Source organism: Apium graveolens, chromosome 6 (genome assembly GCF_009905375.1).
Source record: "Apium graveolens cultivar Ventura chromosome 6, ASM990537v1, whole genome shotgun sequence".
Classification (NCBI taxonomy): domain Eukaryota; kingdom Viridiplantae; phylum Streptophyta; class Magnoliopsida; order Apiales; family Apiaceae; genus Apium; species Apium graveolens.
In genome coordinates, this window is record NC_133652.1 from 147,469,509 (window position 1) to 147,478,481 (window position 8,973).

The window sequence follows — 8,973 nt, forward strand, 5'->3', positions numbered from 1 at the left end:
AAAGAATCTTACCTGATGAGGATTGTTGACCGCTTGAGGACTAGCCCTGCTAGAAAACTCTTTGAGCCTTTCTCGAAGAACTTCATTCAATTATGAGCTTCTTTTGACTTTGTTGAGAAGAACCCAAATCTCTGACAAAGAACGATTCTCAAATAGATGAAGTGATACCTTGAAAGATCTTTCGCTCTGACAATATACAAATATGCTCATTTCATTTAGAGATCTGTCAAAAGCAATTGTGATCCTTGAGACTTCAGTCTTTATAGCATTCATGTACATGTCATTGTTTGGATTAGAGATCTCCAGCTTGTCCAGAAGATGTAGAAACTGCCTATCATTGTTTGTGCTCAGCTGAGGCATATCAAGTACTCTCCTAGCTTAATCCCATTTTTCACCAATCTTCAGTCTGACATCTCTTCTCCTTTTTTGAGCTTTAATGTCATGAAGACGTTGCTTTTGAAGAGTTTATGTTCTTTGAATGTCTTTCCTCATGTCAATGATCTGGGATACCTTTTTGAGTTCAGCTTCTTTTCTTTTCAACTCTGACTGCTGCTGCTGAAACTCTTTCTCAAACAGAGGATCCATTGGAGTTTCCTCTTCCCATTCTCCAAAATCACTTTCCTCCTCAGCTTCAAAGAAACCATCTTTATCTCCCAAGAATGATTCAGTGGGAACGTCACAAATATCAAAGTCATCATGTTCTCCACTATAGTAGATATCATCAGGCTTCCCTATGCCTCCAGCAGACGAATCTTTTTCTTTTCCCTTTTTACTTCTCCCTTTCTTCTCCCCCTTAGTTGAGGAATCCTCTACAGACTTTCCCTTAGATCCTCCATGACCTCCATCACCTTCAGAGCCTGAGCCTCCACCAGACAGCCCTTCAAAGAAAGTCCTTTGTTCTTCATTGGGGCAGTGAGAATTTTAGATCATGAAGTACAAGTGCTTCATCCCTTCATTCAGATGTTCCATACCCGTCTCTATCTTCAGAAATCTGGAGGAATCCAGTGAATGATTCATTTCAACCAAGTCTTCAAGAGAAGTCATTCTTGTATGGAGAGAGCAGAAGTTTGAAATGTCTTCAGCTGATAACGTTGGAGATGCCTGGATTGAGTTAAGCTTTGGTACAACAGATGTCTTCAAATCTGATATTTCAGTCCTGATGAGAGCCAGCTGATTATTGACAGAGGTGGAAGAAGAAGACCGTTCAACCACTTGTGCTTTGAATGATTTAGCTTCAGCCTGACTTTTTGCAAGTTGTTCCTTGAGATCAACAATTTGAGCTAACAGATTTTCAGTGTTTGTGTCTGTGTGTGCGCTCACTGAATATCTCTCCTGTTTAATTCACTCAACTCACGTGCTTGTGTATCTCTCAATATAATTGCTCGTGAGGAGTCTTCCTGATGCTGATCTTCTGTACCTGCATTTAAATACACCCTAGCCTCTTCAAGAGAGGTCAGTGGTGGTGCAATGGAAATTCGCGAGTCCCGATCCTGAGTCAAACCTATCTTTTCATGTGAAATAGATGTCTGAATTACTTCAGGGATAGATTGACCGAGTTGCCCTCCACTTTCTCCAGATAAATCTGCGAGTGGAGAATCCCGTGAGGGAGCCAGAGGTGTTCGATCTGGGAGGGAAGAAAATGACTCTATTAAAGGTGGTTGAGAGTCAGATTTTCCCTCAGAAGCATGTGACTGCTCTTCTGCCGTAACTATGGCAGGCACTGTAACCGAATCAAAGTGCACTCCTTGCTCCGTGTCCTGAGTATCATCTACTGGTCTGTATGCTTCCATTGTGAGTAATGGAATTGTGCTTGACTCAGTACAGGATGCCATGGCCCTATGGCGAATTTCAATAGATTCATCCTGTTGATAGAATGTCTCTAGTAACTGTTCACTGGCCATATCAAAGTCCATGTCCTGTTGGGAAGACAAGGATGGGCTTTCAGATGCCTCAGTAAATATTCTTCTTTTCTTGGGAGGAGGCAGAGCTGAGGGTTCATTCACATCCAACAATATACTACTTCCTACTAACCTTCTAGGCAACATTTTAGACAGTGGGAGAGAGGTTGAGATAGGTTGTGACTCTTTGTTTGGCTCTATGACCTGGGATTGAAGCTGTGGTTCTACAACTTCATGGTCAATCCTATCAACCACTGGGGGTCTTTCAACAGAAGTAGGAATAGTTTGAGTTTGAGGAATTATTACCTGCAGAGGAAGAGCATCTGATGTTTGAGCCTGGGTGGTTTGAACCACTGGAGGTTGAGCTTGCTGTTCATGACCGGGAAGATTGAAGATAGGTAAAGGAATGTAAGTGGCCATAAAAGCAGATACAAGTACTGAAACTTGCATGAATTTGAAGGTTGTGTCTTGGCGAGTGTAAATCTTTTTGCTCACTGGAGGGGATTCGGTTACTGAAGAGTTAGCAAAAAGAGCTTTATGCTCAGGTGAGAGAAGATGTTCTGCTATGAGCATGAGAAAACGAGCGTAGTAGCAAGAAACCCTATGATTTGTAGAGTGATCACGTAAAGCAGTAGTGAGACGTCTCAGAAGAATGGGTAAAAGTAGTTTGCCAAAATTGATCCTTTGATTGAAAACAACCGCAAGACCAATATACTGCAGAGTGGAAGTGATGTTGTGAAAGTTGGATTTAGTGCAGTTGGCAAACACTTTAGAAAGTGTATCAAAGAAAATGTCCCATTCAGAAACCAAATTGGATTTAGACAATTTGGTTAAATTAATCACCCCCTGATAGTGAATAGCATGGAAAAAGTTTGAAATATCATTTTTAGAGGGCAAATTACAGAAATTGTCCAATGGAAAATTTAACGCTCGATTGACGACTGTTTCATCAACCACATACTGTGTGTTTGCCACGGTGAATGAAAAAGATTTAAAATCATCGGCCACAGTAGAGGTTGTGCAAATCAGTCTGAGCAGATCAACATTTAAAATCACATTTGATTTATTAGCAGAGCTAACACTCGAATGGTCATTTAAAAATCTAATCCACGGCTTAAATTTTTCCACATCACATTTATCTGGATTAAAATAACCAACAAGATTATGCGAAACAATTTGGAAATTGAGAGCCATTTTTAAAAATAATAATAAGACACACACTTTCAGAATTTTAAGAGTAATATTAAGAAAATTCGAATTAATTAAATTAATTTAATAATTCAAATTAAATCAATTATATCCGAAAAATTTAGAAGGTAATGTATCTCGTTAAAGTTCTTAACTCTCAACACAAGATCTAAAAAATGCACAAGACACCAAACAAAATTAAATAGAAATACCCAATATCAAACAAACACAAACAGATTTTGAAGAGAGGAAAAGAAAGAAAAAACGAAGTGAAATAGTTTTAACACAAAATCTACAACACTTCTGTATGTATATACGTGTATGTATATAACAGGAGTGAAGTTTTTGTTTGCTGAGTAAAAACTCGAGCAAGGAAGACAGTTGATGCGATGTAGGTTAATTATGATCGAATAGAGAGAGAGAGTGAAATAAGAGAGAGAAAAAAAAAAGAAACTGTTGGAATTTTGAAAAACAAAAGAACTGTTTGATTTTACAAAACAAAAAGACGTTAAGTAGACAACTGGTATGACAATCGAGGAAAGTCATACCGATTGTCTTCCCGATTGTCATACCAGGCAAATTGAGAAAACAAAACAAAGAAAACAACAAAAAAATAGTAATAATATAACTGGTATGACAATCTGATAGTCATACCGATTGTCATACCAGTACAAAATAAAACAAAAAATATATGATATTAATTTTATTACTGGCATGACAATCAATAGTCATACCGATTGTCTTGCCAGTTATAAAATTAAACTGAATTAAAAATAAACACTTATATGTACTGGAATGACTTTTAGCAAGACAATTTCAATTGTCTTGCCGATTGTCATTCTAGTATAAAATAAATTAAATATTTATATAAATATACTGAAATGACTTTCAGCAAGACAACTTCAATTGTCTTGCCGATTGTCATTCAAGTATCAAATTAACACAAACAAATATATATATATATATTATATAAACCAAATATAAACAGTTTTTAACAAAAACAGAACATATTAAAAAAAATTACAGAAAACTACAATAAATACTAATATAGATATGGCAAAAAATATTTACACAATTAAAATATTTCAGAAATAATTATATTTTTAGTCCAAAAAAAGATTTCTTTTGAATTTTAGCAAATAAAATTCATAGACAAATATTTTTAGAGAAAATAAAATATTCTGAGACATTAAAATTAACAAGTTGAATAAATAAATAAGATAAGATAATAAAAACTTACATAGAAATAAGCAAGAAATTATGGAAAATGATAAAATAAATTTGCAAATGAATTTTTCATTTATGAAAAATTCATTTGTAAATTCACTCAAGAACAGATTTCAGATATTCACAAGTTTAATCACTAAAGCTATTCAACATACCCAATTTACCAACTAATTTGGTAAATGTGGATTCATCAAGAGGTTTAGTGAAAATATCTACTATTTGTTCTTCTGTTGGAACAAAAAATAGTTCAACAGTACCATTCATGACGTGCTCTCTAATAAAATGATACCTGATGTCAATGTGCTTGGTCCTTGTATGCTGCACAGGGTTGTTGGTGATGGCTATTACACTTGTATTGTCACATAGAATAGGTATTTTGTTCAATACAGAGCCATAGTCCCGTAGCTGATTCCTAATCCACAAGATCTGAGCACAGCAGCTTCCAGCAGCAATATATTCAGCCTCGGCCGTTAAATTTGAAACTGTTTGTTGTTTCTTGCTGTACCATGAGACTAGTCTGCTACCTAGGAATTGACAACTCCCTGAGGTGCTTTTCTTATCAACAACACTTCCTGCGTAATCTGAATCTGTATATCCAACAAGGATAAAACCAGATTCTTTAGGGTACCAAATACCTAGATTTGGTGTTCCCTTAAGATATCTTAAGATTCGTTTAACAGCAACGAGATGAATATCTCTAGGATCCGCTTGGAACCTTGCACATAAGTATGTAGCATACACAATATCTGGTCTACTTGTAGTAAGATAGAGTAACGATCCAATCATACCTCTGTAGCTTGTGACATCTACCTTAATGGAGTTTTCACATGGTCCAAGCTTGACAGCTGTAGTTGACGGAGTCCTTGCTGATGCAGAATCCTCTAGATTATACTTTTTGAGGAGTTCCTTGAGATACTTGGATTGACAAATAAAAGTTCCATCTAACCTTTGATTTACTTGTAATCCAAGAAAGAACTTCAGCTCTCCCATCATGCTCATTTCAAATTTGCTGTGCATTAACTTAGCAAATCTCTTACAGAGATTATCATTAGTAGACCCAAATATTATATCATCCGCATAGACTTGGACTAATATAGTATCATTCTTATGCTTTTTAGAAAAGAGAGTTTTGTCTATGACACCTCTAATAAAGCTATTTTCAATAAGAAATTCAGAGAGAGTGTCATACCATTTTCTCGGAGACTGTTTGAGTCCATAGATAGCCTTGAAAAGAAAGTAGACAAAATCCAAATGATCTGGATCTTCAAAACCAGGAGGTTGCTCTACATAAACCTCTTCATCCAGCTTTCCATTCAAAAAGGCACTCTTGACATCCATTTGATAAACTTTAAAGTTAGAGAATGCTGCAAATGCCAGAAATATCCTGATGGCCTCTAGTCTAGCCACTGGAGCATAGGTTTCATCATAATCAATGCCTTCAGCTTGAGAATACCCTTTAGCTACCAGTCTTGCTTTGTTTCTTGTAACCACACCATCTTCATCTAGTTTATTCCTGAATACCCACCGAGTACCAACAGCTTTCTTGTGTGTAGGTCTAGGTACCAGTTTCCAGACTTTTTGATGTTCAAACTGATTGAGTTCATCTTGCATAGCAATCACCCAATCTGGATCAGTCAGTGCTTCCTCAATCTTCTTAGGTTCCATCTCAGAAAGAAATCCTGAGAACAGACACTCATTTTGAGTAGCACGTCTAGTTCTGACTCCAACATCTGGATCACCAATAATCAACTCAAAAGGATGAGCTTTATTCCAGACAGTCTGTCTTGGAAGATTTGATCTTGATGATTCACCTTGAAATTCATTGGGATGTTGTATCCTACTAGTTGATCCTTCAGCATCTCCCCTTGAGTTGTTGCCATGTTGACTTGAAGATTCTCCGTCAGTAGCAGTGGTATCTCCATTGTTGCCAAAGTTTCCATCACCATTACCTTGAGTATCATCATGATTAACAGGTTCTTCACCAGCAACAACCTCAGATTCTTGATCATGTTCTGATTCTGAATCTGACATGTCATCAAACTTCAGTTTCTCAGAAGGATCTTCAGTTTGGATACTAGGGAGTTTAGTGTCATCAAAGGCAACATTGACACTTTCAGTTACTTTGTGTTGATCAATGATATACACCCTGTATGATCTTCTTCCATATCCAACAAAAATACCCTCATATGCCTTTGCCTCGAATTTACCACGACAATCATCTCCATCCTTGAGCACGAAGCATCTGGCACCAAATACATGAAAGTATTTGATAGAAGGTTTCTGTTCATTCAAAATCTCATAAGGAGTTTTCATGAAGTCTTTGTTGATTAGAGTTCGATTCTGAGTATAACATGCAGTATTGACAGCTTCAGCCCAAAAGAATATTGGAAGACCTGATTCACTTAACATCGTTCTTGCAGCTTCAATCAATGTACGATTCTTCCTTTCTACCACTCCATTTTGCTGAGGGGTTCTAGGAGCTGAAAATTGTCTGGTAATCCCTTTGTCTGTACAGAATCCATTGAGAAGTGAATTCTTGAATTCCGTTCCATTATCTGACCTTATTGCTCTAACAGGGACATTAGAATCTAACTCGATCAACTTGATATGATCAATCACAACTTGTGGTGTTTCATCCTTAGAGTGAAGGAATAAAACCCACGTATACTTGGAATAGTCATCAACTATCACAAGAAAGTAACACTTCTTTGACATCGAAAGGACATTAACTGGTCCAAATAAATCCATGTGCAATAATTGCAGAACACCAGTTATGGAGGATGTGTCAGTGCCTCTGTGACTTGCTTTCTTTGACTTTCCTTTCTGGCAAGCCTCACACAGTCCTTCTGGGGAGAATTCCAGCTGAGGCAGACCTCTGACCAATTCTCTTTTGACAAGAGAATTCATTATTTTGAAATTGAGATGAGAAAGTCTCATGTGCCATAGCCAACTCTCATCAGACGATGCCTTTGCATAGAAACAATTGACTTCAGGATTGCTTCCAGAGTTCATGTCAGCTACGAACAGATTTCCTTTCCGGATTCCCATCAAAGAGGGTTTTTCATTTTTCTTGTGCAGAATCTGACACTTCAGCTTGTCGAATAAAACATTGTAACCGTTGTCACGGAACTGACTAATACTAAGCAGATTGTGTTCAAGTCCTTGCACAACATACATATTTTCAATGATAACATTTCCAGCTAGCAAACAGCCATATCCCTCAGTTAAACCTTTGCTGTTATCTCCCAAGGTAACCACTGGGCCAACTTTCTCAACCACATTTGATAGCAGGGCTCTATCTCCGGTCATATATCTTGACGATCCGCTGTCAAGAATCCGCACTACCGGTTGTACCTGTTTAATGCCCTGCAATACAAATGGATTAGACCTTCTTCGGAACCCAAGCTTGGCTGGGTCCGGCATACTTGTAAAATTGGCCTTTATTAGGCAAAACAACATTCTTAATTTTAATGTTCTCAACTTTCTCAATGACTGGACATTTGACCTTGTGAACAGCCTTGACAAATTTCTGTTTAGGCTTAGGCACAAATGTCTCCTTTCTAGCTTTAGGAGGACTAGCAGTCTTAGACTTATCATGCTTCCTATTATTCACATGCTGACGAGGAGTAGTCTTATCATTAGAAACATGCTTACCATTAAAATAAGCATACATCAAATTAAAAGCACAAGACATACAATCAGGAACACCACATGCTTTATGAGAGGAATTAACAATAGGCAACTTATGCATGGTAGACATGGAATTTGTGTTATCCAACTCATGTGTGTCTGAGTTAGTCTCAGTTGCTTTCATAACTTTGACTGGAACCTTTGACACACTTGACTTGGAAACAGCTTTCTCATTAGCATGATCTTCAGCATGGATTTCTTCTTGAATAATAAATGAGTTCTCATCAAATGGTTCAACAATTGATTCTTTATAGAGGGGTTCATCAACACCCTTAAGCACATGTGGTACTTCCCTGCCTTTAGCACAGACATGAGGTGGGGAGTTTATGCCTAATTTTCCAATAGCAACATTGTAATCATAACCTATTCCAGATGTTTGATTAACAGCTTGCTTATTGTAAAACTCTTTGGACTTTGAACAAGAATTAAAGTAAGCTTTAACCTTAGCCTCAAGACCGGTGATCTTGTCTTTGAGAATAGTTTCGAGTTGTCTATAATAGTCAACTCTATTCTCTAGAAAAGATACTTGTTCTTTTAATTTATCTTGATTAATGTGCACAAGTCTTAATTCATTGACCTCTTTCTCAAGGTCTTTGATTTGTTGATTTAACATTTCATTATCAAGACGAGCACAATCTAAGGAACCTCCTAGATGATAAACTAATTCATCATCAGTAAATTTTACCTCTTTTCTTGACGATGATGTGTTTGCATCACTAGCCATGAGAGCAAGATTCCTAACTTCTTCATCTTCACTGTCAGTATCATCCCAGCTTCTTCCCTTTGCCAGGTAAGCCCTTTCAGATTTACTCTTCTGATTAGAATCATAAGAGTTCTTCCTAACTTGTTTTGGCTTCCTGCATTCTTTGGCAAAGTGTCCCAACTCATTACAGTTGAAGCATCGAATGGTGCTTCGATCAACCATCCCTGTTTTGTACCCACCACTGCTGGTGTTAGAGGATGAAGATCC